The 11,498-nt window shown below is 43.6% G+C and overlaps 1 protein-coding gene across 5 annotated transcripts in view; it reads left to right on the forward strand.

Annotated features, from left to right (window-relative positions):
* LOC307021513 (filamin-C-like) overlaps positions 1-11,498 on the forward strand; it is a 71,339-nt gene that overhangs the window by 1,909 nt on the left and 57,932 nt on the right. The window lies entirely within an intron of this gene.

Genomic DNA, 11,498 nt, shown 5'->3' on the forward strand with positions numbered 1-11,498 from the left:
ACCCTGAGTAGAGTCTGCAGGCGCTTCACTTTGAGGTCTGGCAGCTTTAAACATCTGTGCACCTGCAGGTTATCCTTTGATCTCCTCTGAGGGGCTTCTACCTTTGGGAAGTCTACACTTAAACTCAATTAAGCCCTGAAAGAAGTTTGGGAAGTGTTGTTAGGAAGCAGGAAGTGTTGTCAGGAAGCAGGAAGTGTTGTCAGGAAGCAGGAAGTGTCTTTAGGAAGCAGGAAGCGGTGTTAGGAAGCAAAAAGTGGTGTTAGGAAGCAGGAAGTGTCTTTAGGAAGCAGGAAGCGGTGTTAGGAAGCAATAAGTGGTGTTAGGAAGCAGGACGTGGTGTTAGGAAGCAAGAAGTGGTGTTAGGAAACAGGAAGTGGTGTTAGGAAGCAGGAAGTGTCTTCAGGAAGCAGGAATTGGTTTTAGGAAGCAGGAGGTGGTTTTAAGAAGCAAAAAGTGTCTTCAGGAAGCAGGAAGTGTTGTTAGGAAGCAGGAAGTGGTGTTCGGAAACAGGAAGTGGTGTTAGGAAGCAATAAGTGTCTTTAGGAAGCAGGAAGTGTTGTTAGGAAGCAATAAGTGGTGTTAGGAAGCAGGAAGTGTCTTCAAGAAGTGGTGTTAGGAAGCAGGAAGTGTCTTCAGGAAGCAGGAAGTGCTGTTAGGAAGCAATAAGTGTCTTTAGGAAGAATGAAGTGGTGTTATGAAGCAGGAAGTGGTTTTAGTAAGCAACAAGTGTCTTTAGGAAACAGGAAGTGTTGTTAGGAAGCAGGAAGTGGTTTTAGGAAGCAATAAGTGGTGTTAGGAAGCAGGAAGTGTCTTCATGAAATGGTGTTAGGAAGCAGGAAGTGTCTTAAGGAAGCAGGCAGCGTTTTTAAGAAGCAAAAAGTGTCTTCAGGAAGCAGGAAGTGGTGTTAGGAAGCAAGAAGTGTCTTTAGGAAGCAGGAAGTGTTGTTAGGAAGCAGGAAGTGGTGTTAGGAAGCAAGAAGTGGTGTTAGGAAACAGGAAGTGGTGTTGGGAAGCAATAATTGTCTTTAGGAAACAGGAAGTGTTGTTAGGAAGCAAGAAGTGGTTTTAGGAAGCAGGAAGTGTATCTAGGAAGCAGGAAGTGTTGTTAGGAAGCAGGAAGTGTGTTAGGAAGCAGGAAGGGTTGTTAGGAAGCAGGAAGTGTGTTAGGAAGCAGGAAGTGTGTTAGTTGTAGTTTTCTGCAGGAAATGGAACAGAAGTTGCAGCGTTTCTGAAGCCCCACAGAAACAGCATGTTGTGAGTGTGGAGGGACTGGGAGGCCTTTGTTGGGGGGGGGGGGGTCTCTACGTGTGTGTGTGTGTGTGTGTGTGTGTGTGTGTGTGTGTGTGTGTGTGTGTGTGTGTGTGTGTGTGTGTGTGTGTGTGTGTGTGTGTGTGTGTGTGTGTGTGTGTGTGTGTGTGTGTGTGTGTGTGTGTGTGTGTGTGTGTGTGTGGTGCTGATTGATAGCTGGACAGCTGTCTCTGCGGAGCCTCACACAGACAGCTGCTGGAAATAGACTGAGAGCAGAGAGAGACTCTGAACTCACTGCAGGAGGCTCAAGCCTCCTCTCAGGGAGTAGTCAGGTTATATTAACGCTGTCTGGGCTTTTATTCTGGAGGGTTAGCCATCTGTCGTTGTCTGTTTGCATGATGATGATCTCCAAGCGTCTCACTCTCATCGAGACTCAAAAATGTATTCAACCGTTTCGTCTCATTTTGCAGATTAACGCTATTACTATTATTAAGTTATTACGCACGTGCATGATGCAGACGTGCACAGAGTCACTCTGCAGCGCACTGTGCTGGTGAAGTTCAGTCCTTGTTGGTCGTCTCGCTCATGTTCAGAGATTTCTTACTCACTTCCTGCAGCTTTAGTTCTCAAGTGGAACCCTGAACTCCTCCAGCGGTGGATTCTATCAGTGAGCGATGATAGTTACAGATATTTGGGCTAGTCTCGACGGAGACGTCAACAAATAGGTCCAGAACATGAGTCTACACTACAACACTCTAAATGTTGCCTTCTAGTCAGAATGTGTCTCTCCACCTGATAGCAGACATCATAACTTCAGAAGTCACACTGCAGTGAGATAGAGGCTCTTGTTTTTAGACAATGCATCTTCTTGAAAACAGAACACCTTTGAGCATTTACGGTTTCTTTTGTAAAACAACATTTCCTGATTCTGGTGAAAAATAGTTCAATATGAGTTCTCCAGATAATTACAAGATGTGATTGATCTAAATATCCTTTCTTATCTCAAGACATCTTACCAAGCAAATGTTCACTTGTTCTATTGGCAGATCTTTACTTATTTCAAGTGAAAACACCTCGTTTTCATTCTTTTTTTAACTTTTGGAGCAGCATTTTTTCCAGTGTAGAGACAAGCGTCTAGCGTCTAGCGTCTAGCGTCTAGCGTCTAGCGTCTAGCGTCTAGCGTCTAGCGTCTAGCGTCTAGCGTCTAGCGTCTAGCGTCTAGCGTCTAGCGTCTAGCGTCTAGCTGGTATTATATATTAGATGTTAGCTGCTAGCTGCTAGATGTTAGCGGCTAGCGGCTAGCGGCTAGCTGGTATTATATATTAGATGTTAGCTGCTAACTGCTAGATGTTAGCTGCTAGCGGCTAGCCGTTAGCTGGTATTATATATTAGATGTTAGCTTCTAGCTGCTAGATGTTAGCTGCTAGCGGCTAGCCGTTAGCTGGTATTATATATTAGATGTTAGCTGCTAGCTGCTAGATGTTAGCTGCTAGCGGCTAGCTGTTAGCTGGTATTATATATTAGATGTTAGCTGCTAGCTGCTAGATGTTAGCTGCTAGCGGCTAGCCGTTAGCTGGTATTATATATTAGATGTTAGCTGCTAGCTGCTAGATGTTAGCTGCTAGCGGCTAGCTGTTAGCTGGTATTATATATTAGATGTTAGCTGCTAGCAGCTAGATGTTAGCTGCTAGCAGCTAACCGTTAGCTGGTATTATATGTTAGATGTTAGCTGCTAGCTGCTAGATGTTAGCTGCTTGTCTTTTATTGTCCCATAGACTTTAAATGATGTTGTGTTCATGCTCCGTTCAGTAAACCTGAATAATTGAGACGTTTCCACAGAAGCACTGATATACAGATGTAGAGAATTATGAGCCATTTCCTCCCTGTCACATACATGCCAACCTTTCCAAATCCAAAAGAGGTAGGTTTGGAAAAGTGGAGTCCAGTGTCTATGGAGTGTCATTTTTATTTGTTATAGTTTGGGAAGATTGAAAATCGGTAGGGAAAGCCAGCTGAATCCGTAGGCGGTAGAAACATGTCAAAAGCGGCAGACTACCGCCCAAATCGGTAGGGTTGGCAGGTATGCTGTCAGAAGCCAGTATGCTAACCCTCACATCGCAGAGCAAACTGGAGTTCATGGAGTTTACTGGTTGGTTTTTAGAGTTCTGAACTGGTGTGGGGCAGCTGCCCTGCTGTTAGCATGTTAGCATGATAGCATGATAGCATCTCCTCCTAAACCTCCTGTTTCCTCACATCTTCTGAGTCTCAGTGAAATGTGAATAAAACAGATCAGCTCTGCAGCTCTGAATGTGTCCCCCCCCCCTCTAATGCTTTCCATGTGTTAGCAGTCAGCGCGCAGGAATGAAGCCCCCCCCCCTCACACACACACACACACACACACACACACACACACACACACACACACACACACACACACACACACACACACACACACACACACAGCTGCGGTGTCGCTGTGTTCTTCATTAAAACCTCGGGTCACCAAACTAACATTTCCCTTCTTGAAGCAAAGCTCACTAAGTGCTCCAGGAGAGTAGAAACAAACAGACGACTGCACACCGTATCATTATAGAGGAGAAAGTAAGCAGCGTGAGGCAGAGGATGAACCTTTCAGAATAACGTAGAGCAGACAAAAACAAATATTAAAAAAAATATTAAATAAAAAAAAAAATATTTAAAAATATATATATTTCAAAAATATATATATTTTATATTTTTTATTTTTAATGAACAAGGTAAATATCATACAATTGGTATCAGTAAAATGTATAATCTACAATAAAATCTTGTTTAAAATTGTGTTACGATGTCTAAAGTTACTGATAGGTCACATGTTTCCTGCCTGGCCTTGCCCTTGGCATTAGTTTATCATTACGGGGCGCTGCCCCCGAGCCAAACAGCAGCAACCAGCACGTTGCAAAAGTCTCAATAGTAAACTCTGCCGCCGAAACATAATTTCAGCCAATCAGCGCCGTTAAATATTTTGGTCACGAGAGCGCTCACGTTGGCGCCAACGTTGCTTACGTGCGTTGACGTGAGTTGTTTTTTAGACTCGTGAGGAACTGGGGTAGTATCTATAGTAACGCAGTGTAGGCGGAGCCGTGACGTCATCTTCAATGAGCTCCCCAGAAAAACAACACAGCCGTTAGCTCTTAGCCCTCAGAGCTCACAGCTCTTTATATCTGTTCAGAAACTTGACAGAAGTGAAACAAGTGCAAACCACATACTGTCTGTGTCATGGCGAATACAGTCGCTGGTTTATTTATGTCTGTATAGACCGTTGTTGTGAGTGTGGACGGTCGGAGCATTTACAACGTTAGCTTAGCCAAATCTCCATTAGAAAACACGCATTTTAAAAGGTTTTTCGCCTGCCGTCTGTCTGCAGACTTGTCAAAGCCTTAATTCATGGTTTTTACTATCCGGTATCAGTATGTTGTTACTTCGGCATCATTTTGAAACGTGTATTACAATTAAATCACGGTCAAATATGTTCATCTTGTTGTAGTTGTAGCCCCCTTGACAGCGACTCTCTCTCTAGTTTAGACTGCGGTCAAGCCAGCCTCCACTCGGAAAAACCTAGTCAAGCCAGCCCTCACGTGATATTGCGGTGCGCGACTATCCTATGCGTTACGGTAGAGTAAAAAAATCAGGACGTTCTGATGTACAGTTTCAAAATAAAAGACATTTGAAGTCTCATATTTGAGCTATCCAAAGTCTATGCTAAATGATTTTTTTCTGAGTTACTAGATGGGGTGTCCTGCTATCACCCTGAAGTGAAAGGAGTCTTTGATACTGGACAGTTTATGTTTTATTCTCATCTAAACACAGAGGGATGAAAACAAATTGTTTTACTCACTATATCAACAGCCCCACCAAAAATATTTTCCACCAGCCGCCACTGGGAAGGAGCTATTGATTGTCATCGCTCGATAGCAAACAGCAGGTAGCCTATAGCTGTTTTGAAAATGCTGCAGCGGACTCATTTCTTAAGTTCAAGTGAACTCTCTGTCATCATATGAAACCACAGATCCTATTGAATCCATTGGTCCCACTTCTTTCTGGATATGCTGTCGGGAAGTGCATGAAGACGTCTCAAAGTGAGTCCGCCTCACTTTGAGACGTCTTCCCGACAGGAAGAGATGCTCCAAAGTTCTCCATAGCACGCAGTGAGTATTTACATCCCCTGGTTTCAAAATGCTGAGGCGAAGTTAGTGGAAACGTGAAGGTCAATGGAGTCCATCGGTACCGGCTGGATATCTGTCCTCTAGGTTTCAAAGTGAGGCTTTCTCTGCCCGCATCGTCCCCTGGCTCACAGCTGACCTCTCACGTCCTCCAGGCTCAGGTTCAACATCTCTCACTGGTTTTTAGTGATTATTTAATACGGCTTTAAACTGAGACGCACAAGCAGTGTGAGGACTGCACTGGAGAAAAAGCTGCTCCCAAAACAAGTTCAACAAGAATGAAAACAAGCTGTTTTCACTTGAAATAAGTGAAAACCTGCCGATAGAACAGGTGAACATTAGCCTCACGGGATGTTTAGATAAATCACATCTTGTAATTATCTGGAGAACTCATTTTGAACTCTATTTCACCAGAACCAGGATGTGTTGTGTTTCATTATAAGCCTCTAATGCTCAAACGTTTTCTGTGTTCTGATTGGTTGGTGATTTTCTAATAAATATGTAAATAAAGATGTGTTTCCTCTGAGATACAACTCAAAATGAGATGTTCTGACTCAACAAGATGAGGCAATGTCTAAAAACAAGAGCCTCCATCTCCCTGCAGTGTGACTCCTGAAGCTGGTGTGTCCTCTCTCAGGAGGAGAGACTCGTTCTGATGTTAGACACACACTGGGCAGTGTGGAGTGATCGCTGCTCAGACCCACCGCTGGCTCACTAGCTCCGTTACCTTTCTCCAGATTTAAACGCGACTTTATCGTTGTTGGTGTTGTTGTTGATGTTGTTGTTGGTGGTGCTGCTGCATGCTTTCAGGGTGAAGCAGGACTGAGCCTCACGTGGAGGTCAGAGGTCAGAGGTCAACAGGGAGACAGTCGTCTGGAGGAACTGACTGTGTGTTGGAGTCTCACAGAGAAACGAACAACACCGTTTCATCCTTTATTTCCCACAATGCACCTGGATAGTGTCCATATAGGGTCCAATCCCCTCACTATGACATCACTGTGACCTCACTATGACATCACTATGACCTCACTATGACATCACCAGGTTCTTCTTCATGTTGTTCAGCTTCAGCTCTGAAATCAGTGAGAAGCAGCTGACTGTCAACAAAGAGCTGTGTGTGTGTGTGTGTGTGTGTGTGTGTGTGTGTGTGTGTGTGTGTGTGTGTGTGTGTGTGTGTGTGTGTGTGTGTGTGTGTGTGTGTGTGTGTGTGTGTGTGTGTGTGTGTGTGTGTGTGTGTGTGTGTGTGTGTGTGTGTCAGCTGTCGTCACAGTTGTTCTGCAGTATTTCAGTGACAGCTGGAGCCTCGACCCTTCACTAAACTCCTTCAAACTAAGTACAGTTTACCACAAAGTACTTTAAATGTACATTTCCTAATACTCTATATACTTAGTATACTTAATGAAAATATGTGGAACATTTCTAAATACAAATCAGAGTCAGAAGAACTTTTCTCTGGGAGATTAAGCTATGTTAAAGTTTAACTAAATATATTTTATTTATTTATTTTAGATGCACATTTAAATAAACCGCAGCAGATACAAGATGTATAATTAAATATATAAAGGAGTTGTAGTTCTGTAGTTCTGCTGTAGTTCCTTTGAAATCGTCGCCCCTGGTCTTAAGAAATACAAATACATATAATAATACATACATATAGTTTACATTTCCACAACACACTGCACCTTTCTGTTACGAAGGAGAACACCTACATTCAGCAAATAAATACATTTTATTTTTATATTTTTTCTTTACTTTCAAATTGAATGTTAGTTTTTAAAAAAAAAAATATTTTTAAATGTTTCAGTTTCTTAATAGTTGTATTTGACATATAGCATAGTTGCATTTGTTGATGTATTCCTCCAGTCTTTATGTGTGTCTGTCAGCTAAGAGCATTTATTGAACCAACCATAGACCGAAGAAAGTGCTAAATAAATATTGAAAAATAATACATATAATATTAATATTAGTTTGACTACTGTACGTGTGTGTGTGTGTGTGTGTGTGTGTGTGTGTGTGTGTGTGTGTGTGTGTGTGTGTGTGTGTGTGTGTGTGTGTGTGTATGTGTATGTGTATGTGTGTGTGTCTTTAAATAGCTCTGGGACTTTGTTGGGGATCTGTCAGGATAAACAACCAAACACACACCACATGTGCAGCTGCTGTCCCCCTGTGTGTGTGTGTGTGTGTGTGTGTGTGTGTGTGTGTGTGTGTGTGTGTGTGTGTGTGTGTGAACCCCTGTATTTGTTGTAAATACTGAAGTTGATCTGAGGACATAGTTTTAGCTCAAGAGCTTCAACAGACGTAAAATAAAAATGAAATAATGTATTTATAACTTTTTTTAAAACATAGTATACATTTAGTAAGTTTTGTAAATTTGAATTTTTTTACATTTGTAATAGTTTTTATATATTTAAATATGAACCTTTCCATTGCCTATGCTTCCTGAGATCCATGCAGAGCTCAGATTTAGAGAAGGGAACACCGCCATAGTTCATTTTACATTTAGACATCCAAACGCTCTGAATATTCAGTCTCTGACTCTCTGAGTCTCTGAGTCTCTGAGTCTCTGACTCTCTGAGTCTCTGAGTCTCTAAGTCTCTGAGTCTCTAAGTCTCTGAGTCTCTGAGTCTCTGAGTCTCTAAGTCTCTGAGTCTCTAAGTCTCTGAGTCTCTGAGTCTCTAAGTCTCTGAGTCTCTAAGTCTCTGAGTCTCTGAGTCTCTAAGTCTCTGAATCTCTGAGTCTCTGAGTCTCTAAGTCTCTGAGTCTCTAAGTCTCTGAGTCTCTGAGTCTCTAAGTCTCTGAGTCTCTGAGTCTCTGAATCTCTGAGTCTCTGAGTCTCTAAGTCTCTGAGTCTCTAAGTCTCTGAGTCTCTGAGTCTCTGAGTCTCTAAGTCTCTGAGTCTCTGAGTCTCTGAGTCTCTAAGTCTCTGAGTCTCTAAGTTTCTGAGTCTCTAAGTCTCTGAGTCTCTGAGTTTCTCTGAGTCTCTCTGAGTCTCTGAGTGTCTCTGAGTCTCTCCGAGTGTCTCCGAGTCTCTCCGAGTCTCTCTGAGTGTCTCCGAGTCTCTCTGAGTTTCTCTGAGTGTCTCTGAGTGTCTCTGAGTTTCTCTGAGTGTCTCTGAGTGTCTCCGAGTCTCTCTGAGTCTCTCTGAGTGTCTCTGAGTCTCTGAGTCTCTCTGAGTGTCTGAGTTTCTCTGAGTCTCTCTGAGTCTCTCTGAGTGTCTCTGAGTCTCTCTGAGTGTCTGAGTGTCTCTGAGTGTCGCTGAGTGTCTCTGAGTCTCTCTGAGTCTCTCTGAGTGTCTGAGTGTCTCTGAGTGTCTCTGAGTGTCTCTGAGTGTCTCTGAGTGTCTCTGAGTCTCTCTGAATGTCTCTGAGTCTCTGAGTCTCTCTGAGTGTCTGAGTGTCTCTGAGTCTCTCTGAGTGTCTCTGAGTGTCTCTGAGTCTCTCTGAGTGTCTGAGTGTCTCTGAGTGTCTCTGAGTCTCTCTGAGTCTCTCTGAGTCTCTCTGAGTGTCTCTGAGTCTCTGAGTTTCTCTGAGTGTCTCTGAGTGTCTCTGAGTCTCTCTGAGTCTCTCTGAGTGTCTCTGAGTTTCTCTGAGTCTCTGAGTCTCTCTGAGTCTCTCTGAGTGTCTCTGAGTCTCTGAGTCTCGGAGTTTCTTTGAGTCTCTGAGTTTCTCTGTGTCTCTGAGTCTCTGAGTTTCTCTGAGTCTCTGAGTCTCTGAGTCTCTCTGAGTTTCTTTGAGTCTCTGAGTCTCTGAGTCTCTGAGTTTCTTTGAGTCTCTGAGTTTCTCTGAGTCTCTGAGTCTCTCTGAGTCTCTGAGTCTCTCTGAGTTTCTTTGAGTCTCTGAGTCTCTCTGAGTTTCTCTGAGTCTCTCTGAGTCTCTGAGTTTCTCTGAGTCTCTGAGTGTCTCTGAGTCTCTGAGTCTCTGAGTCTCTGAGTCTCTCTGAGTTTCTCTGAGTCTCTGAGTCTCTGAGTTTCTTTGAGTCTCTGAGTTTCTCTGAGTCTCTGAGTCTCTCTGAATCTCTGAGTCTCTCTGAGTTTCTTTGAGTCTCTGAGTCTCTCTGAGTTTCTCTGAGTCTCTCTGAGTCTCTGAGTTTCTCTGAGTCTCTGAGTGTCTCTGAGTCTCTCTGAGTCGCTGAGTGTCTCTGAGTCTCTGAGTGTCTCTGAGTCTCTCTGAGTCTCTGAGTTTCTTTGAGTCTCTGAGTCTCTCTGAGTTTCTCTGAGTCTCTGAGTCTCTCTGAGTCTCTGAGTTTCTCTGAGTCTCTGAGTCTCTGAGTCTCTCTGAGTCTCTGAGTCTCTCTGAGTTTCTTTGAGTCTCTGAGTCTCTCTGAGTTTCTCTGAGTCTCTCTGAGTCTCTGAGTTTCTCTGAGTCTCTGAGTGTCTCTGAGTCTCTCTGAGTCTCTGAGTCTCTGAGTCTCTGAGTCTCTCTGAGTCTCTGAGTTTCTCTGAGTCTCTGAGTCTCTGAGTCTCTCTGAGTCTCTGAGTCTCTCTGAGTTTCTTTGAGTCTCTGAGTCTCTCTGAGTTTCTCTGAGTCTCTCTGAGTCGCTGAGTGTCTCTGAGTCTCTGAGTGTCTCTGAGTCTCTCTGAGTCTCTGAGTTTCTTTGAGTCTCTGAGTCTCTGAGTCTCTCTGAGTTTCTCTGATTCTCTGAGTTTCTCTGATTCTCTGAGTCTCTCTGAGTCTCTGAGTCTCTCTGATTCTCTCTGAGTCTCTGAGTGTCTCTGAGTCTCTGAGTGTCTCTGAGTCTCTCTGAGTCTCTCTGATTCTCTGAGTTTCTCTGATTCTCTGAGTCTCTCTGAGTCTCTGAGTCTCTCTGATTCTCTCTGAGTCTCTGAGTGTCTCTGAGTCTCTGAGTGTCTCTGAGTCTCTCTGAGTTTCTCTGATTCTCTGAGTTTCTCTGATTCTCTGAGTCTCTCTGAGTCTCTGAGTTTCTCTGATTCTCTCTGAGTCTCTGAGTGTCTCTGAGTCTCTGAGTGTCTCTGAATGTCTCTGAGTCTCTGAGTGTCTCTGAGTCTCTCTGAGTCTCTCTGAGTTTCTGAGTGTCTCTGAGTGTCTCTGAGTCTCTGAGTGTCTCTGAGTGTCTCTGAGTCTCTCTGAGTCTCTGAATGTCTCTGAGTCTCTGAGTGTCTCTGAGTCTCTCTGAGTCTCTCTGAGTTTCTGAGTGTCTCTGAGTGTCTCTGAGTCTCTGAGTGTCTCTGAGTGTCTCTGAGTCTCTCTGAGTCTCTGAGTGTCTCTGAGTCTCTGAGTTTCTCCCTCTCTCTTCCTGTCTGCAGCTCACAAAGAGTTTTTCTCTAAATGTCACATGTTTCTCCCTCAGCGTTTCTATCAGGACGCCATTGTTCTCCAGCTGTTTGTTTGGTTGCCATGGAGACAGAGAGACTCCGTAAACACTTCCTGCTTCAGTTTCTGCACAAAACACAGTTTATATAGTATTATGTAACTGAGGAACCTTTCTGCTGTTCATCAGCAAACATATTATTATATATTATATATGACATAAGATAGAGCGGGGAAGGGCTGGACTACGTTCTGAAAAACGGAGTCTCCTTTATATGCAAACACAATAAAGAGAAAGAGTAGAGGAAGACATATTCAGACACTTTACTTTAGCAGAAGTACTCTGTGACAAGTCTAAAGTGTATATGCAGATAGTTGTATCCACGACGTCCCTTCAGCGCTTCAGTAAAGGTTCTTCGTTACCGTCCAGTTAGTATTTAAATGTATTTGATAACGTATTGTCTTGTGTTCTAACTGCTGCCCTGACTGCCTCTGTGAAATCAGACTGTTAGGCTCTGATAGGAACTGAGAGTTAGTGGAGGTCAGCTGATCAGCTCCTGTTTCCTGGGGAAGGATTACAGCGTCGCTCCGAACACACTCAGCTTCCTCTGAACTGATCTCTGCTTCCTGAGGAGCAGCAGTAGGAACGTCTGATCCCATCAGGGTGGAGATGGAAACTCTGAGAGGCGTCAGAACACTCTGCAGGATCTGAGACACTACAGCATGTTCTGCAGTGAGTTCATCACAGTAAAGTTAATACAACTAGTCAAAAGTACTCTTT

This window comes from Notothenia rossii (assembly GCF_949606895.1).
Source record: "Notothenia rossii genome assembly, chromosome: 10".
Lineage (NCBI taxonomy): Eukaryota > Metazoa > Chordata > Actinopteri > Perciformes > Nototheniidae > Notothenia > Notothenia rossii.